General features: G+C 44.3%; 1 protein-coding gene across 4 annotated transcripts in view; it reads right to left on the bottom strand.

Moving 5' to 3' along the window:
• Positions 1-27,814, bottom strand: part of LOC137431736 (rho GTPase-activating protein 15) — a 246,576-nt gene that overhangs the window by 201,365 nt on the left and 17,397 nt on the right. The gene's annotated exons all lie outside the window — the stretch shown is intronic.

Genomic DNA, 27,814 nt, shown 5'->3' with positions numbered 1-27,814 from the left:
GGAGAAGTGTGGGAGGGAGAGGGCTTGGGGGCAGGAGGCGTGGGAGGGGGAGGGCGGGGGGGAGAGGTATAAAACACAAGGGGACCGAAATTAGCGGGGGTAGAAAATATCAAGGTTTTGGATGGGGGAGGATAAGAGATGGTGGTGAACAGCTGTTTTAAAGACCTGGAGGGTGCAGTGGGATTGAAGAGAGTGAGGGAGTTTGTTCCAGAGGCGGGAGAAAAGAGGAATGAAGGAGTGAAGGTGAGCAGAAAGTCTTGATTTTGGCAGTTTAACCATAAGAGGGTTGCAGGCAGATCTTGTGCGACCTGTAGGAATATTTGGGGGACAGAGCCCAGAGAGGGCTGGAACTAGAGAACTGTGCTGGAACTAGAGATGTTGGTACTGGTCTACGTGCGTTCTCTGCGGCAGGCTTGATTCACGATGTACCTTGATGCCCTGATGGAACTGGTCCCATGGTTCCATGCCTTAGACCACACACACTATGCCAGGTGGGTCCCTGTTCACCTGAGGGACATGGTTGCACTCCCAATGAAGCACCCTGATGTAGCCAGAGAATTCAGGGCTGGCAACTTCACTGTACAGAAGACGAAGAAGGTGTTCTCTTCGATCCCAATCGAATCGAAATCTTGCAAAAATCAAATCTCTGAATCTGAGATGGCCCAATATCCAGATCTTTTCATAATATCATAGTCTACTAGTGTGCCAAATTTGGTGCTTTCCTCACAAAATGCACAATTGTTATGCTAAGTTGCCCCACTAAAAGGAAAAAAAAATTCTCAAACTTCTGTCAAATCTCACAAACAGCATTTGTGGTTGCTGGAAGCACTAACGAGCATTGGATACCTGGCCAAGAAGAAATTGCTGAAAGGAACAAGGAGCGGGGCTTTGATACAAGGGAGTTTGAGAACTCAAAGTCACAACTTTGAGAAAACTGGAAACGTCAGAAACCTTTGCTGCTTCTATAATTACAAGACTCACCTATAATCCTCGGAAAATCGCAAGATAAAAGTCTTTTATAGAATCATAAACAGTAAAATAACGCACATTTGTTTTGGTTTGTAGCAAAACACAAATCAGGTGGTGCCAATTTTTGGAGAGCTTGGGGAAGCTGAGTTATGGCTAAATTCAACCCGAATAGGTTAATGCTGCAAATATAATTTGGGCTGCATGCCATTCCTTCTTTGCAATGAACTATGAAGCTCTCTTGCCTCCTAGGAAATTAATAGCATATGCTGAATTTTATTTTCTCACCTTATAAATGGCAGGAAATGTATGCAAACTCACTCAACCAGCCACCTCACCTACCCTAATTAACAGTGGCATCATCAAATACTGTATTCAGATTCACACCTGAAGAGGACACCCAAGCACATGTAGAGCCTGCGTCAGGTAAAAAAAAAAAAAAAAAAAGATTGCTGCTCCAGGAAAGTGAATTCAGACCGTTTGTAGCACAGCTAATATTCTGAAACTCAGCTTCAATCAAAATACATCAAATTGCATTATTGCTCTTCTTTGGTGACTGCTGTAGCTTGGAAGGGTGAGGGGGGAGGAGGGACGTTTGATTTCCCTCTAACCGCTCACCTTTGATTTCCCTCTAACCGCTCACCTTTGATTTCCCTCTAACCGCTCACTTTTGAACCTACCCCTCAGATTTCACTCCCATCCATGTCTCAGCTGGGTCAAAAATCATTTCATAATTCGTGACTTCATAGCTACAATTGCATAGTGGTGGTGGCTGGATGGGTAACAAAATGTCACCTATGACAGAGTCAAGTTGGCCAAACTCTAAAAACGGGACTGGTGGCAAGAACACATACACCAATAAGACTTTTCTTCATTCTACAGCCCTTTAACAATCACTGTCCAGGCTCATTCACAAACGTCCATCTCTCAACCGTTATGTTTACCATCACTTCATTCACCAGAATTTCCCCAAATTGAGATGTTTAATCTCGTTCTAACTTTAAACTTAACCACTTTGCACATTTTTCTATGCACAATGACCACTGGGTCAAAAGTCTTTAAAAGGATTTTTTATTAGGACACCTTTCAGGATTTGCATTCCCATCAACCTTCCAAAATGCTTCCTCAAATCACATAATTCAGCTTTATATAGCACTAGCAGGGCCTAACCGGCGCTGCCGGGAAGGGGTGGGTGTGAGGTGAGGGGAAGAGTCTACCCGGCACTGCCTGGCGAGCTTTTCCCCACAGTGGTTTTGGGACGTGTTGGACATTGAAAATCGATGGAGTTGACTTCATCATGATGGTTACCTTTTGCCTGTGGGTAGGCAGCAGCACTGCCTAACCTCACATCCTCATATACACTTCGTAGTGGGTCTTGGTGGCCTCAAAACGGATGTCAAGGCCAATGTGTGGGAGCTTAAAACCTTGCCCAGATTCTGAATTTCCTACATGCAAACCTTGGGGCCTGCCTCTGGGTGCTACGGTGAATCGGCAGAACAATGTACATTTTTTTTTTTTTGTTTGTTTAATTTTATTTTATTTTATTAATACAAGATCGAGGCTCGTGAAAGAGCGAACATTAATCACACAGAAAGACAAACCAACACATAAAACATATAACATCGGGAGCGGTAGACAAGATGGGGAGAGAGGGGGAAGGGCACAAACACAACATTTGAGAGCAGGGACCGAGAGACATGGAGACATCGAGAGATCTGTGGGAGGGAGAGGGCTTTGGGAGGGGGGCATGGGAAGGGGGTGGGGGGTGGGAGAGGTATAAAACATATGGACACTGCCAGGACTTCCAGGAAAGAAGTTGGAATTTCAAACAAGGTGGATCTGGGGTGAATTAGCGGGGGTAGAAAAGATCAAGGTTTTGGATGGGGGAAGATAAGAGATGGTGGTGAACAGCTGTTTTAAAGACCTGGAGGGAGGAGTGGGATTGAAGGGAGTGTGGGAGTTTGTTCCAGAGGCGGGAGAAAAGAGGAATGAAAGAGTGAAGGTGAGCAGAGAGCCGAGATTTTGGCAGTTTAACCATCAAAGGGTTGCTGGCAGATCTTGTGCGACCTGTCAGAATATTTGGGAGACAGAGCACAGAGAGAGCTGGGGGAGCAAGGCCGGAGAGGAGTCGGTAGAAGAGAGAAAGACCACCTACCAGCCTGCGGTGAGTGAGTGAAAGGCCCTCAGAGATAGCTTCATCGCGGGAGATTCCAATAATTCTGAAAGCTTTGGTTTCAACAGCGTGAAGCCGAGCTAGGTGTGAGGCAGGAGCACCGGCCCATAGGGGAGAACAGTATTCCATTGAGCTGCGGATGAAAGCCTTGTATGTGGTGAGGAGCTCTGGTGTGCCGAGGAAGGACTTCGCACGACGGAGGATGCCCAGTCGGCGACTGGCTTTGGAGGCCAGCTTGGAAATGTGGTTTTCCCAAGAAAGATCATGGCAGATAGTGAGACCCAAAAGCTTGAGCGACAGAACTTCTTGGAGAGGATTGTTGAGAAAGTAGATGGGAGGGTTGTCCAGTCGATCTTTTCGGAGAGACATAGTAAGAGAGTGAGATTTGTCAGGATTGAAAGACATGTTCCACTTGTTTGACCAGTCTGTGATTTTGTCCAAGTCTTCAGAGAGTGAGGAGGCTGCAGACTGCCGATCTGAGGGAAGAGGAATGGAGCGGCAGAGAGTGGAGTCGTCAGCAAAGAGATAGAGAGGATTTTCCAGAGAGTCAGAGAGATCATTGATAAAGACCAGAAAAAGCACAGGGCCCAGAACACTGCCCTGGGGAACTCCAGCCTGAACAGGAAGGGGAGATGAGAGAAATCCATTCAGGGCCACACGTTGACTCTGACCAGAGAGGAAGTCCGCAAGCCATGCATGGAGATTTCCATGGATACCATAGGAGGAGAGTTTGGTGAGCAGAGCTGGGTGCCAGACCGTATCGAAGGCACGTGATATGTCAAGGGAGACAGCTCCGATTTCCTGTTTGGCATTGAGGACCTCCATCCATTGTTGAGAAAGCAGAAGCAGCATGTCCAGAGTAGAATGACCTGGTCTGAAACCAAATTGATGATCAGAGATCAAGCCATTGGAGAAGAGGAAAGATTTCATATCTGAAGCAATGATGGATTCCATGACTTTGCTGATAATTGGGAGCAGGCTGATTGGTCTGTAGTTGCAAGGATCTGTTTTTGCACCTTTTTGTGTAAAGCGGTAATGTTTGCTGATTTCCAGGATGCTGGCAGATGACCTTGAGCAAAAGAGAGGGTGAAAAGAACAGAGAGAGGGTGAGATAGAGCGGCAGAGCAGGATTTTAGGACCCGTGGGCTGATGCCGTCTGGTCCAGTTGCAGAATCAGAGTCGAGGTTCGACAAAAACTCCTCCACCTTGTCAGGAGAGAAGGACACAGAGTCCAGGAGCAGTTGGGTTCGACTGGGAAAGGTGGGAACAGAGAGAGATGGGTTTGGGACTAAAGATTTTGAGGCAAACACAGAGTTGAGGCATTCGGCTTTGTCACGTGCGATGTCAACTGTGTGGCCATTTGAGGTAAGGGAGGGGATGGAGGGGGAATACACAAACACTTGAAAATATGGACATGGATTTACAAACAAGCAAGTGTGTAAATGCACTGCTGTTAACAGATGCAGAGTGGATTGGAATTCAATTCCTAATTCAGCACACTGGTTGCATCATTGCTGAGGCACGGCTGTGCCGCCAATGCAGTACCCCTGCACATTCAGCAGGAATTTGGAATTTGTTCAAACAACAACTTACCTCCTTCAACTAAAGCTTGCAGATGGAACATACAGCTTAATGTCTACGAGATGGACGGTGCACACATTGATATAATTGCCCTGCAAGCAAAATGCCAGGGTGAGAGTTTATAGCTATGACGAGATCCTAACCCATGCGAGACGGCTCGGAAGCGATTGCACATACCTTCAGGAAATCCTTCCAACCACTGCAAATGCAATAAATTGCAATGACTGACTGACTCATTGTCAGTATTATATATTTATACAATACTGACACAAGTCAGACTTTAAGTCATTTTCTTGATGGCATTTTAGGTATAAACAACTCCACCTATGCACATTTTAAAATGAAATGGAGTTTAGCAGTTTTACACTTCGCTGTAATATTCTCACCAGTTCCACATATGCTGCAGAACAAAGTTGAGCAAACAAAACCCAACATAATCCAATATCATTTCAATTTAATATTAAATGGCTGCTGAATTTACAAAACAACCCCCCCCCCCCTCCCACCCCCCAAAAAAATGTCATACAACAGGCATGAAATGGGAGTTTCAAACATCAGCCATGTACACACCAAGACCTGATAGGTCTTCATTCCATCTCCTGAAAACCACCCACACATAGAGATATCAGCCAACAACAGCAAGAGATATCAGCCAACAACAGCAACTTGCACGCACACATACGAAGGTGGATACTTTGAGTCCTGAAAGGACCATCTTCTGAACCACACATATGGAGATTAGATAAAGTGCACTGACACTTTTCCAGGGCCACCCATTATTCAAAGAAAGATATAGGGATGATTTCATATGATCATTTCTTGAGATCATCCCCAACTTGTTTACATACTTTCTGGAGTAACATCCATACATACTTCTGCATTTTTTTTTTTAACGTTTTTATTACTTCTCTGCAAACCTCCACGCATGGCTTGCAGACTTCCTCTCTGGTCGCAGTCAACGTGTGGCCCTGAATGAAATTCTCTTATCTCCCCTTCCTGTTCAGGTTGGAGTTCCCCAACCAAGGCAGTGTTCTGGGCTGTTTTTTCTGGTCTTCATCAATGATCTCTCCGACTCTCTGGAAAACCCTCTCTATCTCTTTGCTGATGACTCCACTGACTTTCATCGATTCTTATCTGCCGCTCCATATCTCAACCCTCAGATTGGCAGTCTGCAGCCTCCTCACTCTGTACAGACCTGGACAATCTCAAACTAGTCAAACAAGTGGAACATGTCTTTCAATCCTGACAAATCTCACACTCTCACTTTGTCTCTCCGAAAAGACCATCTGCACAACCCTCCCATCTACTTTCTGAACAATCCTCTTGAAGAAGTTCTGTCACTCAAGCTTTTGGGCCTCACGATCTGCCACGATCTTTCCTGAGAAAACCACATTTCCAAAATGGCCTCAAAAGCCAGTTGCCGACTGGGCATCCTCCGTTGCGCCAAGTCCTTTCTGGGTAATTCTGAGCTCCTCACCACATACAGGACTTTCATCCGCAGCTCAATTAAATACTGCTCTCCCCTCTGGGCTGGTACTCCTGCCTCACACCTAGCTCGGCTTCACGCGGTTGAAACCAAAGTTTTCAGAATCATTGGAATCTCCCGTGATGAAGCCGATTCTGAGGGCCTCTCTCACCGCAGGCAGGTTTGGTGGTCTGTCTTCGACAGACTCCTCTCTGGGCTTGCTCTCCCTGCTCTGTCTCCCAAATATTCCTTCAGGTCACACAAGATCTGCCAGCAACCCTCTTCTGGTGAAACTGCCAAAATCAAGACTCTCTGCTCACCTTCACTCTTTCATTCCTCTTTTCTCCCGCCTCTGGAACAAACTCCCACACCCTCTTCAGTCCGTCTCCTCCCCCCAGGTCTTTAAAACAGCTGTTCACCACCATCTGATATCTTCCCCCATCCAAAACCTTGATCTTTTCTATCCCCATTAAAACACCCCAAATCTACCTCTTTCAATCCCCAACTTCTTTCCTGAAATTCCTAGTAGTGTTCATTTGCTTTATACCGTGTACCCCTCCCTCCTCCCTCAGCCCTCCCCTTTCTACAGATCTACCGACGTCTTTGTTCTCTACTGTTGTTGTGCTTGTGTGCTTCCATCTCTCTCCCCCTCTTGTCTCTTGCCCCCTTAATTGCATGTTTTATGTGTCTGTGCATGTTTTCATGTTCAATATGTTAGCTCATCAATGAGCCTAGATTCTGTATACGAAAAAAAAAAAAAAAAATTCCTTGTATCCTATCCAATGTGCCTGCGGCCAATTTTGACAAGTGCTAAGATTCTTAATATGCAAAAATTTAAAATAAAATTAATTTGGACTCATTTTTTGCTCTTTGAAAGAATTGTGCTCATTACCTTCGCAAAAGCGGAAGGTTATGTTTTGATCGCTGTGTATTTATTTGTATGTCTGTGTGTGTGTGTGTGTGTATGTTATTCGCATAACTCAAAAAGTATTCAACCGAATTGCATGAAATTTGGTGGGATGATTGGTTATTATACGGGACACATTTGATTAGATTTTGGGAGCAATCGGGTCAAAGGTCAAGGTCAAGGTCACGAAAAGGTCAAAATCGTATTTTTACCATAGCGCGGTCAATTTTTATCCAATTGGCATGCAACTAATGCCAAAATGTTCAGAATTCAATGCCCGATCTTGTTTGTCATAACTCGGTCAATTCTTATCCGATTTGCATGAAATCAGCACCAAACTGTTCACTGTTCTGTTTCCTACACTCCCATGCCAAGTACAGAACAGTAGCTGCGGCGAAGGTATGCGCTCTACCGAGTGCCCGTTCTAGTTTTCATAATGGTATTGGGGCAAACAGTTGGATTGCACATGCACAGATGGCATCTTTCCACGAATCTCACAAACGCTGCACAACACCCTTTTCCTCCCACTAGAATACCCCTGCATCAAACAATTGTCCTTTGAACAATTTGGGCTCCAATTTTAATCACCTCACACACCTATTCTTCATCAGTCCTCTCATGAGCTCATGTTCTCACACTCTCTATTTTCAATCCACTTTGGATCCTTAAATAGAGTCGTGTTCAAATACATTTGACTCACCATCCGTTCAACCACACCCCCTTCTGTTGTCCTTTCCATTCATCGATTTTCCACCGTGATGACCCTTACCTTCCATTAAAATTAAACTATGTGAATCTCCTACACAAGGTACATTCTAATTACCCACACTTTTTAATTCGATACATCTCAGCAAATGGCAGAGCAAAACAGCACAAGATCAACGTGGACATACCGAAAAAGGATTGATGGGCAGCAGCCAGGCATGTGCATAAGGATGGGGTTTAAAGGGAGGGACAGAAAAGAGAAAGACCAGGATGAGAGTGAGGAACAGGTGGGTTTACCTCCTTCACTTAAAGCTGTTTTTTCAATAATTTTGTTGGGGAAGTGGGATAGGAAGGAGAGGGATGGGGGAAACAGCTCTTTCTAACTATGACCCAGGCCAAACAGTGTTTCGCATCATCACTCCTCATGGCTTCTCAAAACAATTGACAATGTAGGATGGTTTCCATGTCAGGCCTGCCACGTACGAAAGCTCCGATATCAACACTTTCAATTGCAAATCCGGCAAAAACCGAGTTACTGGGGTGAAAAAAAACTACACTGGTGTGTTTGCACAACTGTGGCATCATTCACGATTCTCAACGAGGTCTGAAAATTATCCGTGTCTATTCAGATTTCATTTGCTTTGGTGTCGGTCTGTTGGATAACGTCCATAATGAGGCAGGCATCAAACTCGAGAGGTTAACTTGCAGCGTCATAGCAAAAGGAACTTGCTGCGTTTTGTCTTTGTGGGAACAAATTCAGAGTTAAGCTCACCCAGTCATTTAAATTTAGCAAGCCATTTTATTGCTTCAAGAGTTATCAAGTGACAACTATATTCGTCATGTGTGTGCGTCTTTCTGTGTGTGTGTGTGTGTCTGTCCGCAGCATAACTACCCGATGATATCATCCGATCTTGATGAAACTTGGGTGGGAGGTTGATATCATGATCTAGTTGTGTCCTGCCTAGAGTGAGCGTATTGCGCCCATTGTGGGTGTTTTTAAACATGATCGAGGCTCGAAGAAGAGAAAAAAAGAATGGAAAGCGTGGAACACCAATAGTAGAGTAGAGGTCAGAGTGAAAGTGAGATCAAGGGGAGGGGGAGATGGACAATGGGATGAACAAACTACACAAGCCGAATGAAACACAGCAAGAGGAGGAAGAGGAACGCGGGGATGAAAGAAAAAGGAACAAACCAACTGACAACAACACGAGACAATTACGCACCAAGTTCTTATTTATTTTTAAAGATTGGATTTTTCATAGAGCTTTTGTTACATGTCTCACTTGGAAAAATAAAAAAGTGGGGGTGGGGAGGGAGAAGTTGTAACTTTTGCACTTGCTGTTTTATAACCACGTTTGGTTAAATATCTATCTATAATTCCAGTAATCTCTGTCTGTCTGTCTGTACGTCTGTACGTTTGTTTGTTTGTCTGTGACCGCTGTTTCTCGACAACCACGGGTCCGATATACTTTTAACTTGCCAGGTATATTGCTGGGGACCCGAGGATGTGCCTTTTCAAGGTTTCATATTAATCGGACAATTACTTACCGAGCTATGTCCAAAAAACGATTCAACCAATCAGAGAGCAGCGAACGATCGCGTGTGCCGAACGTGGCGGGCACACTCTGCCTCGGATGGCACATTTGAGAGCGTATTCATTTATTTCACGTTTGCAAACTATGTTGGCGTTAAACTATGTTTTACAACTAATAAAAACGAATTTGCGATTCATTCGCTTTCCTGCGCGTTTGTGCACGCGATGGCGATTTCTTTACCAAACTCCGGAAGCCGTTCGCTTTGGACCAAACCATTGCATGTAAATAGAGGGGGGGGATTGTCACCACTCGCAAGCCGTTCGCTTTGGACCAAACCATTTCATGTAAATAGAGGGGGGGGATATAATTTTAGATATAGACTAGACGACCCATGACCCGTTGGGTCAGTCAGTTTGAATAGATATGAGAATAGAACTAAAGCGAACGCTGGACATCATCAGGGAGATTATTTGGGCCAGCAAGCCATAAGGCTCACCTCTCCAGCGTTCTAAATCACTTATCTGTGACACGTGATTTCGGCCCTTATCTCCGATCACGTTTTTTTTTTTTTTTTTTTTTTTAGAAAAAACACGCGACCCGTGGACTACCACGATTTTGTTGTCAGAGGACACTTCTGATGACGATGTTCTTTGTCGACGATCCTCCATTTACATAAACTCGCACGTTCTCTTTCCTCTTCCCTCGACTGAGCGCCACATACAGCTGACCATGCTGGAAGACCGGTTTCTCCAGGTAGACCAGCACATTCTCCATAGTTTGCCCTTGCGCCTTATGGATCGTCATTGCGAAGCAGGATTGTATGGGGAACTGGCAGCGCTGCAAAGCGATATCCTCAGCTTCCGACAGATTTAGTCGGATCCGAGGGAGCATTACAGTTTCGCCTTCAAACGTTGAACTTATGATCCTCGCAACTATAATATTTCGAAGCATGTCCTCAACAATCATGCGCGTCCCGTTGCAAAGTTTCGGAGGGTCCAAGTTCCGCATCAAAATGATAGGGGATCCTTTTTTGAGCTCGAGGTTGTGCGGCGGCAATCCCGAGACTTCAACGGAATCTAGGAATTCCGTTGGGAAGTGCGTCGCATCAGTACCCTCAGTCACACTGTTGAACGCAGCATACTCCATGCTAGCACCAGGGAACCTTGTGATGCATCTTGAATTGATGTTTCGCATCATATCGTTGAGGGGCACTAATATAGACCTTGCTGAAAAAACCTCCATCGGATTGGCGAATGATGGATATATGGTATCGATGCACTCATCGAGCCCACTCGCTGTCAGCAGTATATCCTCTGGCAAATCTATCTCATCATCCGCATTTTTCTCGATTCTACCCTCGCCGATGTCGAGCAAAAATCTTGAAAACTGCACAATTCCGTCGGTCAGTCGCATATTAGTTCTCAAGTGAAACATTCCAAAGCTCTGCCATAAGTAGGACTTCTTTATGCACGCATTCTCAACGTCAGCATCACACCCTCTTTTCACCACGGGCAGAAGTTGACGGAAATCACCACAGCATATCGTCAAGATCCCTCCAAAAAGGCTCGTCTTTGTCACATACATCACGCAACGTGCGATCCACAGCCTCGAAACTCTCTCTCCTGATCATAGGACACTCATCCCACACGATGAGTTTTGTACTTCGAAAGAGGTCTGCGATAGTGGAATTTTTATCGATGTTGCATATGCCATCTTCCCTCGGTGTCAGAGGGATTTGGAACCTTGAGTGCGCTGTTCTTCCACCAGGCATGAGGGTAGCAGCTATGCCAGATGAGGCCACCGCAAGGGCAACTTCTCCACTCGCTCTCACTTTAGAGAGAATCAGGTTAATAAGAAACGTCTTCCCTGTGCCTCCAGGCGCGTCAATGAAAATCATTGATGACTGATTCGTGCGGATGCAACCGCATGCAAAGTCATAGACAACTCTCTGCTCATCATTGAGCAGAAGCTGCCTTTCGTCTATGATTCGCTGTTGTTCCTCCGTGTCGTATTGGAGTTCTCTCAGTAGGTGAATGTTGGCAATCCCTTCATGACGAAGAACAGTCGTTGGAGTCGGCAAGTGAAAATGTGCAACAGTTCTGTTCAACAATTGCAGTTTCTGCTGCAAATACGATAGAGCCAAGTCATGATGGCGCTCGTTGATGGCAATATTGGGATCATTTGCAGATCGTCGATGAGCTAGAAGATAATCTTCAGCCATAGCGTCCTTGAAACGTTCCCATAGATCCAATGGATTGTCGACTTCACTTTGTGTGAGGAGCACAACGAACAAATCCCTCATGGGTCTGGGATGGCGTGTCCTCTCACCATCCTCCAGAGTCTCGCGCCAGACAGCGTCTCCTTGCAGCAAACCCATTTCTCTGCAAGCGTCTTTGAATGTGGGTAGAATGACATTATCACACATTCTCAGGACTTCGAACGAAGTCGGCCCTCTCACGTGGTGGAGGAGTAGTCGGAAATAGTATAGGTCACCAGTACGCGGCGAAACAGTGTAAACTCGTCCCAATATGTCATCCTCAAACATTCCAGGGTTGCCCTCCACCGGTCTGCCCTGTTTTCTTCGTTGCCATCTCTTCTTGGTCCATGTATAGAATCTCGGAACATCCACGTACAACAGTGTCTTAGCGAAATGGTCACGTCTGCAAAGATCCATAAACTCTGTCAACGTGGTTTTGGCCATATTGGGATTATTTCTTTGTTCACGAACGTTCCCAGCAAAAAATACCTGTTGTTCATTTGGCAAATGTACTCCTAAACGGATAACGGCCGGCTTCCTGTCATGGACTGAGAATCCAAGAATGGAGGCAACAGCCTCTGAAGGTCCAATGTATCTACCCGTCAAGTACTCCGTTATCTCGTCGTTTGTGCGCAGTGCATACATAGCTTGATCGCTACCTTTCATGGCATACTTAATAACATACTTGATCGACTTTATAGAGCAGCATATTTCAACGTTGATGTGGCAATCAAACGTTTTCAGGAGATAGAGATTATGGGGAACAACCCACTGATTTGTAACAGGTCGTCGTTGCCTCCCTTCTTGGTGCCCTTCAAATCCTCCCATTTCTGGGGATCTTCTTCTATATATGGGGTACGAATCGTCTCCGCACCGTGTGTACGGAGCATATGACCGCGGGTATCTGTGTCTGCATGCACCATTCTTCCAGCATCCAGTTGCTGTGGAACAATATGGACCATGGATCATGTGCTTCAACACCAGTCTGTGTCCCTCTGGATCTTCATCGGGATCTGGTATTTCAGCTTGTACAAATCGATCATAGTCTTGTGGTCTCGGCTTTGAAGCTTCATCGAGCCACAGCAAACAGTGTATGTGAGGGAGACCTCGCTTTTGGTACTCCGCACACACAACGTGAGCGATACAGTTCCCGAAGAAGCCTTCTGATCCAGTGAGGTATTTAATGAACACCGTTTTCTTCAACTCGAACACTCTCGCAATGAGATCCGGTCTGTCGTTCTCACTTTGGTGAGGAAACAGGTTATTGGAGATTTCAGGCCACTTTGGATTACACGTCATAGTGATGAAGTAGGTCACGTTACCATATTTTCTTACGTACATCCTGGCATCTTGACATCGCTCCATCATATACCTCGGCCCCCCTACAAATGTCGATGACAGTAGTACGCGGCGTCCGATGTTGGACAAATCGTCATTGTCATTGAGAGCATCAGTGAAGCCACTGTATGTAGCAGACCTCAGCGATGCCTGGTTCAGTCTTATAAACGCCAATCTTGTGCCTTCCATTTTGGCTGCCATATCAACAAGATACTGCTGGAACAGACGCCCCCCTCTGAGGAGGTAGTTGAACTCATCCTCGTGGTTCATTATTCGGTAGGAGTAGTATTTCATGGCAGTCAATCTCCTGCCATTGGTCATGTTCATTTCGGGCTGCCATCCATCATCTCCGAATGGGAAGAAGAGAACATACTGGAGTGCGTCGTAAGAACGGTGCAACTCAGAAATACTTTGCAGCACTCCTTCTCTTGCTTTCAATACAATGTGACACGCTGTAGCTTGAGGATCGACAGTATTCTTCACAACGACACCCACTTCATCAGCGATTTGACCATTGAACCTCCTCTCATGTTCACCAGCTGGTCTCCTGTTGGGATCAATAAGAACGAACGCCTCTGGCAAATTGCCTATTTCCTCGCGTGCCATGCGGAACGAGTGAACGTAAGGATTCACTTGTCTCAGCACGGTCTCTAATGCTCCAACTACATCACGGTGAATACCAGCATTGGTGAGTATCCGCATCCTCAACTGTACGCTGTCATGTGGATCTAAGAAATAAATTTGGAGGAATTTCGGTTGTTCATCCGCATTTGGCAAGAAGGAACCGATACGATGATGTATTTGACCCTGAATTATGACCAATGGGCTCCATGCACCATGCCGAGGAGAAACTTGGCTTCCTCCAAATGATGTCATTTGAAATAGACAGTTGTATTGTCTGATGTTCCTGCAGAATTCGTTCGCTGTGGGTCCATCGCCGGCAAACAGATTGTGTAATTGATGGGGTAAAGGTCCCAGATTTCCCAAGGACACCTTTCCATTCGTGCAGCAAAAATGAGCTGTTTCACCTTGGAAAAGAAGCGCTCTACAATGTGGACAAATCTTGTCCATCGCACCGACGTCAGCAGAAGTGAAATTTCTTGCATTCTGCACGTTTCTCTGCCTTGTCTCAAGAACTTCCCTTATCCTATCTCTTTCTCGCTGCTCCTGAAGACGCTGTGCCGTCTCCTCTGCAGATTCTGCATCCCTTCGCAAGCTGACTCTCTCTCGTTCCTCCTGAAGACGCTGCGCTCTCACCTCCTCCGTCTCAGCACTCCTTCTCATCCTTGCCCTTTGTATTTGCAGCTGAAGGCGCTGTGACCTTTGCTCAGGCGTTTCAGCATGTCGTCTCTTCCTTTGGCTTTCTTGTTGCTGCTGAAAGACGTCGTGATCTCCCATCGTCTGTTTCAGCACCCCTCGGAGATACTGCTTCCGCACGAGAACTTGAAGGAATGTTGCTATTCGCGTCCATAGACGTGAGGTGTGATTCGTTGTCCGCGTCCGTAGCACCGTCGGAGGGTTGATATGACATTCTTCCTGCAAATAGTATTGTTTTTGTGCTATCGTTTTGCCGATCATCAAATGACAAATAAATTACATTGTGACAATTAAAGATTTCAAATAAACCTATTTAAAGTGTATGCGCATATAAATAATAAAAAAAATCGAAGAAATGTCTCTCGGTAATTTCCTGAAACATTTTACTTCCGGGTAATAATGTTGAATGAAATAACGAAGATATATACTGTATGCCTGTTATTTTAGGCGGTGTATTTTCGTATATCAACGTGGCGCGATTTTTAAAATATATCTCTGCAATTTCCCGTGTGTGCGTGAATGTTCTCAATTATTTCTTTTACCGAGTCTAAAACCATCGATAAAAATGAAATCAGATGGAAGCGGTAATAATAAAAAAAATCGAAGAAATATCTCTCGGTAATTTCCTGAAACATATTTTACTTCCGGGTAATAATGTTGAATGAAATAACGAAGATATATACTGTATGCCTGTTATTTTAGGCGGTGTATTTTCGTATATCAACGTGGCGCGATTTTCTTCCCGTTTTTTTTCAACCGAGTCTAAAACTATGTTAGCGACTGTGAAAAATGAAACGGTATATCGAATTTGATTTGAAATAAAGCTGGGAGAGAGAGCAAGACACCACGGGCCTACAAAACAGGCCTCAAAGCTATGTGAGTTAATAAAATGGTGGATATTACTACTCTCTCAAAGGGGTAAGCCACGCCCCCGGACCGATCGAATGTTACACACAAACACGCAAGATTTCAATTTTATAATTATATAGATATAGTACGGGCATGCCCTAGTATTATTAATGGAGCATACTTGCAGTCTATAAACAGATAAATAAATCAATTAAATAAATAAAGAACGAGCAAGCAGTTTGAGCTCTTTATGTGCAGACCAGGCTCTGCCACTCTTGCACCGAAGGGAGTGACAGTGCCACGGAGTCAAACTAACATACCTATCCATTACCTTGGTCAGTGACTGGGTGGTTAAAAAGAGCTTTTCAGATTTGATAATGTGGCAGAGTCAAAATTTATTTTGTTTTTAAATGTAAAAAGGTTAAAATAAAAACTATTCTTCACTTTGTTATGGGTTGCTAAGCAATGCTAGAGGTGGAGGTTATGATTCATGCTGCCCATCAGCAATCAACATGAAGATTTTGTGATTACACGAGGTAATTCTGCAATGTTATGTGGTGTACGTCGTTTTGGTTTGTTGGTTTTGCACCACAAAACTCAATACTACAAAATTTGCGCCGAATGTTGGTTTCAATGTGACCCATTCTGGTTTTGGCGTGCCATTGGTATGATACAAACAAAATCATTGGTACATTGGCCGAACATTCTGGGAACACATACATGCCTTTTGCAAATGTGCACCCGCTCAAACTTTGGACTTTTTGCATGATCACACCATGACTGACAGACACTTTTATTGCATTCTCGACCTGGACCTCAGACAATGGTGTGCGGGCAGATACCGTTGGTCAAGATCCACACGGAAATAGCTGGTGTGGCACGTGGTTCCGGGTACCACAACAGAGGAATCTCACACACACACACACACACACACACACACACACACACACACACACACACACACACACACACACACACACACACACACACACACACACACACACACACACACACACACACACACACACACACACACACACACACACACACACACACACACACACACACACACACACACAAAAGTGGCTGGCTTGAGAACTTAGGGTCCAGAGTTTGAGCCCATCGTGCAATTGAATCAACACAAGGTGGGTTAACTCAGCCTGTCAACCTTCCGAGGTCAGCAAAATGAGAACCCGGTGGCTGGTTCGAAAGAGGCATTGCATCAGTGGCAGCCGCACCCCCAATAAAAATGATGCAACCACCACCTACAGGCTGCACAAGGACCACCACAGGGGCTCAAAGGCCAAAATCTAAAAGTCATTTTAAAACGGATGAGTACACCACCGACAATTTGAGCCACATGTGTAAATACATGCAATAATTTGGGAGGAAAATAGTGGCCAAACATTAAAAAGGTCAAATTTATCAGGTCAATATTTCCGATATGCCTGCATACATTTATGCATTTGCAGAAATGGAGAAGTTTGAAAGTAACGGAGAAATATGGAGAAACTACTTAAAGCTAAGGCTCCTGTTTAAGATTACAATAAACCACCGTTTAGAGGCCATTTTTCCCCGCAAAGCGGGGGTTGGCCTTTTCGGGGACCGTGGTTGTTGTTGTTTTTTGGTCCCCTTTTTGAAGCAATGTTTTACGGCCGGATGCCCTTCCTGCCGCCAACCATTTTTGTCGCCTTTTTACGATAAACAGGGAATTACCAGTGTACTGGTACTCAATTTGCCGACCTCGGAAGGATGACAGGCTGAGTCAACCCCCCTGGCGTTAATTCAGCGATCGACCGGGATTCGAACCCAGGATCCTTGGATCCTAAAGCTGGCACCCTAGCCGCTAGCCCAACACCAGGGACTACAATGTCAAATTACAATGATTACAAAATTACATTATTATTGTCATTACAAAATTACAAAAATTAAATTATTGTCAAAATTACAATGTTAAGATTACAATGTCAAATAAAATTTGTTATTTTGCCAGTAAACAATAACTCTTATACCCTGATACTATAATCACAAGAGAACAGGCACCGCTGTCATCATGAATGAACATGGACTGCTGGGAATGTCATACATTTTTTTTCTCATTCGTTTTCTCCTCCCCCATCATGTGATGCATGTTGTAGCCAAGTTTGCTCACCTAAGATGTGGAATTTTCTTCAGCCGAGATGGAGTTGGCAGGTACCAGAGATACCTTCCACATGCCTCGAGAACTGCATTGTACTTTCTTCTTCTTCTTCTTCTTTCATGCGATGTATGTGGATAGTGTAGTGGTTACCTTATCCACATGTCGGGTTACCTTATTCACTTGTCGCGGTTAACTTATCCGCATGTGACGGTAACCATTACGATGGGTTTTGTCTCACCCACGCACACGGGCTTTTGGTTGTGTCGTCGTGACGCACGCGCGGCTGTTGGAGCCACGCCCTCCGAAGAGGGTTCTTGGTTTTATATAAGCCGTTAAGACTTCCGTTCGCCAGCATTTGCTGGAGATTTCTGTACAATAAACAACCTTTTGTACCCAACAAAATGGCCTCTTCTTATCGTCTTCGGCAACCGCTAAACTGGTGACTCCGTTGCCCCCGAACGTCTTCGGGGGCCAAATGAACACGGCATGATTTCCATTTCTTCCACAAGACCTAAACTCGAACTGCCGGAGTTTTAGCAACGACGAGCGGCCATGTGGTTCGAGCATCGCGCTCGGTTCCTCCTCTACGACTAGAGGGGCGAACCAGCTCCGGGACCCTCCGAAGGAACGCCGCTACGGGGCGTTGGCGGCACGGCGACTTCGTCGCCTTCGCGCACACAGGCCGAGTACTGCTGCTCGTCGCCTCCGCGCACACAGGCCGGGCACGGCTACTTCGTCGCCTTCGCGCACACAGGCCGAGCACCGCTGCTCGTCGCCTCCGCGCACACAGGCCGAGTACTACTGCCCGTCGCCTTCGCGCACACAGGCCGAGTACTGCGACTTCGTCGCCTCCGCGCACACAGGCCGAGTACTGCTGCTCGCCACTCCTACTACAGCTCCTACGGCAGATCCCGAGGCTGATGCTCCTGCAACTACAGCTACTACTGCTGCTCATCTCTTGCGCACGCACGGCTGCTTCGTTACCTTCACGCGCACTGCTGCTCGCCACTCCCGCAATTCCTACTGCTGCAACTACAACGGCTACCGCTGCTCAGCACCCGCGGCCCGGCTCTGTTCCACCCGCGGCCGGGCTCTGTTCCACCCGCGAACTAAGTACACGCCCGTGGCATGCCTTCTGGGGGGGGTGCATGTCGTGGTTACCTTATCCACATGTCGCGGTTACCTTATTCACTTGTCGCGGTTAACTTATCCGCATGTGACGGTTACCATTACGATGGGTTTGGTCTAACCCACGCACACGGGCTTTTGGTTGTGTCGTCGTGACGCACGCGCGGCTGTTGGAGCCACGCCCTCCGAAGAGAGTTCTTGGTTTTATATAAGCCGTTACGACTTCCGTTCGCAAGCAGTTGCTGGAGATATCTGTACAATAAACAACCTTTTGTACCCAACGAAATTTCCTCTTCTTATCGTCTTCGGCAACCGCTAAAATAGCAAATTAAAATTCAACATAAGGCTTAGATAACCATTCATCAGCTTTGGCAGAGCGACAATTTTTTCCAATATCAACGTATTTGTTATACGTACAAAGTATTTGCCATTTGTTATACAACATATTTGTTATATTTTATGCAACGTATTAGTTACATGACAAGTGAGGAAATAACCAACACTAAACTGCTAACAGACAAAGCACAACCATTTTGTGAGAAAAGGTTTGAAAATACATTACAGCCATTTTGCACTCCACAAAAGGCAATGCCATTAAGTATTTATAGACATTTTGCTCAACAAAACGAAAACATTCTGGACAAAGCTAATAGTCTCATTCTTCCTCTCCTGCCCAGCTGAATCGTGATCCCTTGTGGAAGGTTCCTGCATTATTGAATACTGCACCGACACCGAATATCAACACGTGGGGTTTTGGCAATTTAATAACGAGTAAAAAGACCACATTTGTTTTTAAATATAAAGTGATGGCATGTGTGTGTGTGTGTGTGTGTGTGTGTGTGTGTGTGTGTGTGTGTGTGTGTGTGTGTGTGTGTGTGTGTGTGTGTATATATATATATATATACAGTCAAGTGAAAAAGTAAGTACGCCCCATCTAAAGTTTTGACTTTTTCAACATATTTCAACATACAGCTATTTGATCTTCATTTCAACAATATTGATAGATAAAGGTGATATAATAATAACAAATATCATGAAACATTTACATTTTGTAGTCCATTGTATAATTTAAATAAATATAAATGCAAATTTCGCATGTGGAAAAAGTAAGTACACCCCTACATTTATCACTACTTCAAATACCTAAAATTAGAATCAGGTGCACCAGCTCAGGTGCAAATGATTAGAACATCGTTAGAGAGGATCTTGGAGCAACCTGTCTTATTTGTACCTCAGACATTTAGTTTGGTTTGCCCTTTGTTGTTGAAGTGTGCGGCATCACCATGCCAAGATCAAAAGAGCCCTCCTGAGGCCTTCAGAAAGAAGGTTATAAATGCCTACGAGTCTGGGAAGGGATTTAAAAAGATCGCCAAACAATTTGAAATCAATAATTCGACTGTCCGGAAGATCATCTACAAGTGGAGAAGATTCCAAACAACTGCCAATTTGTTCAGGCCAGGCCACCCCAGCAAGTTCAGCCCGAGAGCAGACCGCAAGATGCTGAAAGAAGTCTCTGAGAACCCCAGAATGTCATCACGGGACCTACATGTAGCTCTTGCCACTGTTGATATCAAAGTGCACAAGTCTACCATGAGAAAGAGGCTGCACAAATTTGATCTACATGGGAGGTGTGCCAGGAGGAAACCTTTGCTGGCCAGAAAGAACATCAGGGCAAGACTAAAGTTTGCCAATGAACACCGAGGCAAAGACCAGCACTTCTGGAACAATGTGCTCTGGACAGATGACTCAAAGGTAGAGCTATTTGGCCACAGTACCAGACATGTTTGGCGAAAACCAAAGACAGCATTTGACCACAAGAACCTGATACCAACTGTAAAGCATGGTGGTGGAAATATTATGGTTTGGGGCAGCTTTGCGCCATCAGGGCCTGGGCAGCTCACCATCATATAATCCACTATGAATTCTTCATTGTACCAGAGGGTGCTTGGGTATAATGTGAGGCCATCTGTCGGAAAGTTGAAGCTCAACCGAAGGTGGACCTTGCAACATGACAATGACCCTAAACATACCAGTAAATCCACCAAGGAATGGTTGAAAGGAAAGAAATGGAGGGTTCTGGAATGGCCAAGTCAAAGCCCGGATCTAAATCCCATCAAGATGTTGTGGGGGGATTTGAAACGAGCTGTGCATGCAAGAAACCCCTCGAACATCCCACAGCTATAATAATTCTGCATGGAGGAGCGGGCAAAAATTTCTCCCAGTCGATGTCAGAGACTGGTAGACAGTTATAAGAAACACCTACTTGAGGTTGTTTCTGCCAAAGGTGGCAATACCACCTATTAGAGCCAAGGGTGTACTTACTTTTTCCACAGGCGAAATTTGCATTTATGTTTATTTAAATTATACAATGGACTACAAAATGTAAATGTTTCATGATATTTGTTATATTATATCACCTTTATCTTTCAATATTGTTGAAATGAAGATCAAATAGCTGTATGTTGAAAAAGTCAAAACTTTACATGGGGTGTATTTACTTTTTCACGTGACTGTGTGTGTGTGTGTGTGTGTGTGTGTGTGTGTGTGTGTGTGTGTGTGTGTGTGTGTGTGTGTGTGTGTGTATGTATGTGTATATATATATATATATATATATATATATATATATATATATATATATATATATATATATATATATATATATATATATATATATTTGCGGATTTTAGAACCTTCACATGTAAATTTAGTAGTAAATTCCCTTATAAATAACCCCTGTGTACATTTCCCCTTAATTGGCTGTTAATTGAAATAATTGCACCCTAGTTAGTCCACATTGCAACACGTAGCGAATCATAGGCCATTTTCATAGTTATGTCATTATTCTGTGTTTCAGTTAAGGACCTGTTCCCAATAGTTGAATCTGCGTTGCATCAAACAAATAAGATAGATCCCTTTTCAAGTTTCCCCCAATCGCCTCTGCCAAGTGCCAGTGACAGTTGGGCTGTTTCGTTGGCATCACATCGCGCCAAAAACTCCATTGCTCACGAGGCCAGGATCGGAGAAGGGCGTGACCCCACCTCGTCATAAAAGGTGGAGCCAGGGAGCCCTCGTCATCAAAGGTGGCATCAGCCAGCCTTACCAACCAACCAGAGCTCGGTGGGCATGGCTTGAGAGGGCGTGGCAGGAAAGATCTGGCAAGTTCAAGAAAGTTCCATGGGCGTGGTTATAAAACCCTTGGCGCGAGGCCCCAAAAAGGAGGTACGAGAGAGACGCAGGAAGAAGCACGAGAAGCAGTGAGTGATCCAGCCGAACCAGAGACGAGAGGGGGTGCTCGTATTGCGGCAATAGACCGAGACCCTCTGGGGCCCTATTGTCGCCGGCTGTTGAGACACGGAGCTGCTGCAGGAAGCCCTGCCGGTGTAAAGCCGAATACGTGGAGCTGCCGTCTCCTCGCTTCCAGCCCGGAGCGGACCTGCTTGCTGTAACCTGCCAAACCTTCCAGCCCTGTTGTCCCACCTGAACCTTCGCCTTCCAGCCATTCATTCCTGCCTGCAATTCCCCATTCGTGTATGTGAGTTTGTGCTGTCTGTGTTGTCTGGGCTTCCATAATTAAGCTTGTGTAAGGATTTGCACTGTGTCTTCTTCTTCTTCTGTATATTGCTTTCGTTTCTCTTTTGGTTTCTTTGGTTTTGTATAGTTAGTTAATAAATACCTGTTCCTCCTTATTCTTGGTTTTCATTCTCATCCGATCGTCTTTGTCTTTTCCCAATTGAGTACCTATGGCACGATTTCGGCAGAGCCGCTTATAATCGGTTTAGTCATTGTTAACGGCCCGCGCCGCAGTTCGCTTAGCTCGGCGCAATCTATCCATTACGCTGCGGGTCGGGCGGGAGTATTTCCTCACGTACCGGAAGGCGCTGGTACTTAGGTCATAGGAAGGATTGGCCGAATACCCTATTCAGCGCTGACCGGGCGTGACGTCATACCCCCAGGACCGGTCGGACGGCCAGCTTAAAAAGACGAGGGGATTAAACCCCCCTCGGTAAGGGGAGTGCCGTCCCCCGGATCCGTAACAATATAATATATACACATATATCTCGATATATAAAGGAGGAGTGTCTGTCTGTCTGGATGTCCGCTTATAACTCAAGAACTACACATCGGAGAAAAGTTTTAGACACAGATTCGGAATCAGCATAAAATTCCGGTGGTTATAGGCTACTTTTTATTTTAATATCAATGGTTTAAAAAACCGGGCCAGCTGCAATTCCATGGTGTAGTTTGTGGCGGCGCTATTGCCCCTTTCCGATCCCATGACGCATTGCGGTTCCGATTCGCGATACGGTCTATGCGCGATCACCGACACTTTTCCACCTTTTCCATACCTTTTAATCAGATTTACCTTATCGTCCATCGTAACCACATTACGCTTGGAAACACTAGCATTATCCTTCTTCGGACCCATGGCTAACACAGACATAGTAAAGGAATACTGTACGTCGCCTCCGTTTTGAATGCGAATCAGCGGTTGCGCGTACGTACAATATACTGTACGTACATATTTATATATTTTTTAATGTGCTTTTTATTGTATTTTAAATTGTTTTTTAGCTTCTTTTATTGTTAATTTATGTACTATTTTATTTATTTTAAATATATTTTTAAGGAAAACAAATGTTTTCACGTCCGTAGGAGTGACGTAATGTCGCACAAAATGACGTTCGCTGCCCGGTCATGAAAGAAATTATGATTCTCTTGACAAAGTGACATGCAGATCAGGCAGTAAACCTCCCAACTGAGTTTCTCAACAGTCGTCAGCCTCAATTCTAAAATCCTTAATTTTCATCCTATTGACTTGAACTTTGAATAGGATTTACATATCGGCTTACTGAATTAAACCACCAACTATTTTTGAGATCGGCGTCGGCCAAAAGGTCAACGTAGGCCAAAGGTCAACCACTTTTTTTTTTAGTTTCTAAAATCCTCAATTTTCATCCGATTCACTTGAAATTTGAATGGGATTTACATATCAGCAAACTGAATTCAACCAACAACTATTTTTGAGATCACCATAGGCCAAAAGAGCAACATAGGCCAAAAGTCAACAACAATTTCAAATTTCTAAAATCCTCAACTTTCATCTGATTGACTTGAAATGTGAAGAGGCTTTGCATATCAGGTCACTGAAATTGAACCACCAATTCTTTTTGAGGTCAGCATAGGCCAAAAAGTAAACATAGGCCAAAGGTCAACAACTTAAGGTGAAGTTTTTAAAATCCTACATTTTCATCCAATTGTCTTGAAATTTGGATAGGATTTGCATATCGGGTCACCTAATTCAACCACCAATTATTTTTGAGGTCTAAAGGTGAAAATATCAATATGGGCCAAATTTCTAAAATCGTCAATTTTCATCTAATTGACTTGAAATTTGAAGAGGATTTGCACATCAGATCACTGAATTAAACCACCAATTAATTTTGAGGTTAACATAGGCCAAAAGGTCAACAACATATTTCAGGAATATTTCAAGAGATATTTCTGGCGCAGGGGCAATCAATGAAGGTTGTAGGCCTGAACTTCACAGAACAAGTGTTTGCCCATGGCCAGCTGTACGTGGGCTGCTCGAGGGTTGGAAAACCAAGCAATCTTTATGTCTTGGCACCAAGTAAGAAAACCAGAAATGTTGCATACCCAGAGGTTTTGAGAAATTGAAAATTGAAAAAACGTCATGTAGGAAATGTACTGTGATATTGCTCTAAAATATACATGTTCTTTTCATCATATATTTGTATTATTCTTATTCAACCCGGGCGAGGCCGGGTACCTCAGCTAGTATATATATAAATGGATTGTTCGGCGCTCATGAGTGTGTGATTCAACTCTATTATGAGCCTTAGCCCAAGTAGCTACGTGTAGCACGTTAGCCCAATTAATTAATAATGTTTGCATATTAACAACAAAAAATAATAATAATAAAAAAATGTGGAGGCCCATTAACTTGGTGTGTGATTTTGGGGGTGACTGATTACATACGACATAATTTACAATTGCCATTATAATGTGGGTGGACCCTTATAAAAAGCAAGATATTCTAGTTTTGCATTTTTCATTAATTTTCTGAAATTAGTAGAATTTGTTTTTCACTTGGAAGTTGTGGGTTGCAATGTGTAAATAAAGGTGGAAAAAGTCTCATTTAATGCAATTTAATTCCAGGCTACAAGGCAACAAAATGTGAAAATTCGGAATGGGGATGTAGACTTTCTATTTGTCACACACACACACACACACACACACACACACACACACACACACACACACACACACACACACACACACACACACACACACACACACACACACACACACACACACACACACACACACACACACACACACACACACACACACACACACACACACACACACACACACGATGGTGGAATTCTGGAACTACCGTGGTAAATCCGTATCAGTCGGCATTTGCATTGTATTCATTTAATCTCTGTACAAACGATCTTATTTTAATGCACATTTAAAAATAATTTGTGGAAACGATGCAATTGAGGTACAATAAGTCACAATCTAACCATCAAGGAAACCAAACAAACAGTGTGTGGGGTGGCATAGCTTCCTCAATAAAATGCAACTTCCTGATCATTTACCACATTTAAAGTACACCACTCACAATAAGTTAGGAATATTGTGGGAGTGAGTTTATTTTTTTTATCGGGGTTAGGGTATTGAAATCAAGAATGCTGTGTTTTTTCACACTCATTAATAACCATAGAATTAGGACCAACAACTTTTTCAACATAATTAATACACAAAATCAACCACACCGAAGAACCTGCCAATATCCGTAACTTATTGTGAGTCGTGTATATCAATATTATACGAGGAAAAAAAAGAAAAAGTTCGTTATGCCTCAAAGTCACCAAATCATGGACAAACCCAGAACTGTACAGTACAATTTTCAAAATGAACATTTCTGCACAAACAAGCGAGTGTAGGGAAGCTCCATTGTTGGGCAAACAGCCATGCATGCTTGTCTGGCTCTCGCTGGCAATTATCATCCATTACCTTGCATAAACAGTGTGCATTTACTTTTGATATTGTCCAATGCTCATGAGGGACCCTGTGAAATGCATTACATGAAAGGAAAAGAGAGCACACACAGTTCTTCCCCAGCGCTAAGAAATCCATCCGTTTGGAATAGCCCTCTTGTTGATGCTTCTCAACAACTCCGCTGCTTAGCAATCGAGCTACGCTCCGAAAGCATCCACAAGAAAACAGCAAGCTTATACACTCCTCCCCCCCCCCCCCCCCAATGCCATGTGGGGGCCAAATCCTCCACAATCTTCCCTGCTGCCCGGATTCGTCAGGGCAGCATAGTCCCGGTCAGAGTGCCGATCGGTCCACATGGACCGGCCCTTTCCCTCTGGTCACTGGCTGTCTAACTTTGTCGTAGCCCTGACTTTGTAAAGGCAGAGGATCTCTGGATCGCTCCTGGGAGATCGATTAGCTGTCCCCATGCCGTGGCCTTGCTCGGAGTAACGATCCGGGCCTAAACAACAAGCAGCAGCAGCAGCAGCAGCAAGTTGGGTGTATCGGTGCATGAGGGTATTCCTTCACCACATTGGTCCCTATTCTGCATTCCTGGTGAATATATATCTCTTGACAGTAGGTTGAAGGTACAGGGCCCAACAGTCTCCTATCACAGACACATTGGTAATTTCATAGTCTTGGCATCCTTTAGCCTCGTGTCTTTCAAACTCCCCACCATCTGCTCATATTTAGCCAAAATGGGGTTTAAGTGCTGTTAAATAACAACTCCTCATCTGCTGCAGTCGAATCATTTCCCCTCTGTGGAATAGTCTATCAATGCCTCACTGTCCAATCCTTCCATATTGTGTGCGTGCCTTGAGACATTTGACTTAGTCACGACACTTTCTTTGCCATTTCTTATCTACATGGCATTTTCTGCACACCGTTCAAAATAAAACAAGATAAGGTTTTCAACCCGAATGGCTGTCTGCTTGGCAATCATTACAGAGCAAGCTTTAATCTCCCCATATTGAACATCAGGTGTACTTGTCCACCTTGAGATACAGTGGATGTTTATAGGATGATGATTATGTAGTGTTTGCTAGACAAGAAAGCTGCCTTTTTGTCCTTCTAAATTTCCATTTACTTCACATTTCTTTTCAAACTCTAATAACTAACTAATTTTTCAACTCTAATAACTCTAATATAACTCTAATATAACTCTCTAATAACTCTAATAACTTTTCAAACTCAATAACTGATCACAACTTCAGTTTCCACCATGCCCATTCTGCCATGCATACGTTTCTTTCAAACCAACAATGGATGGATGCATCAAATCCCAAACAAGATATCAGAAACATCTCCAAAGCATTGAGGAATAATGATATTCAGGGACTCGAATGGGAAAGGTGGCTGTTGATGGCATTACATCTCGTGATTTCCCTCTTCAGGCTGGTATCTCGCAAGGCAGGCAGCATATTGGAACAATGTTATTACTGGTCTATGTTGATTATCTTGCTGCAGACACCACCATATGCAAAAAGGGACACCACACTTCTGAGAGGCAGTCTCTTGCAGCACAAATCTCTGCAAAACTGTTTGATATACTGTATATATATATTAAAACTATCTGGAGCATCTATCTATAATTCCAGTAATCTCTGTGTGTGTGTGTGTGTGTGTGTCTGTCTGTGTGTTTGTTTGTCTGTGACCGCTGTTTCTCGACAACCACGGGTCCGATATACTTTAAACTTGCCAGGTATATTGCTGGGGACCCGAGGATGTGCCTTTTCAAGGTTTCATATTAATCGGACAATTACTTACCGAGATATGTCCAAAAAACGATTCAACCAATCACAGAGCAGCGAACGATCGCGTTTGCCGAACGTGGCGGGCACACTCTGCCTCGGATGGCACATTTGAGAGCGTATTCATTTATTTCACGTTTGCAAACTATGTTGGCGCTATGTTGGCGTTAAACGATGTTTTAAAACTAATAAAAACGAATTTGCGATTCATTCGCTTTCCTGCGCGTTTGTGTACGCGATGGCGATTTCTTTACCAAACTCCGGAAGCCGTTCGCTTTGGACCGAACCATTTCATGTAAATAGAGGGGGGGGTTCTGTGGTCGTTGCGAATGGACCAAACCATTCATGTAAATAGAGGGGGGGGATTGTCACTGTACTCGCAAGCCGTTCGCCGTTCGCTTTGGCGTTGCGAATGGACCAAACCATTTCATGTAAATAGAGGGGGGGGATATAATTTTAGATAGATATATAGTACGGGCATATATATAGTACGGGCATGCCCTAGTATCTTCCAATGGAGGAAAAGAAAAATCACAAACTTGTGCTGTCCTGTCAGAGGGTTCAGCTTTTTAACCATTCCCCCACCCCAAATTTACTTGTCTGGCCAATTCCTGGAGGGAGATGCATTCCCTAA

This window comes from Myxine glutinosa, chromosome 7 (assembly GCF_964187855.1).
Source record: "Myxine glutinosa chromosome 7, kmMyxGlut1.1, whole genome shotgun sequence".
NCBI lineage: Eukaryota > Metazoa > Chordata > Myxini > Myxiniformes > Myxinidae > Myxine > Myxine glutinosa.
This window is presented reverse-complemented; position numbering and strand designations above follow the sequence as displayed.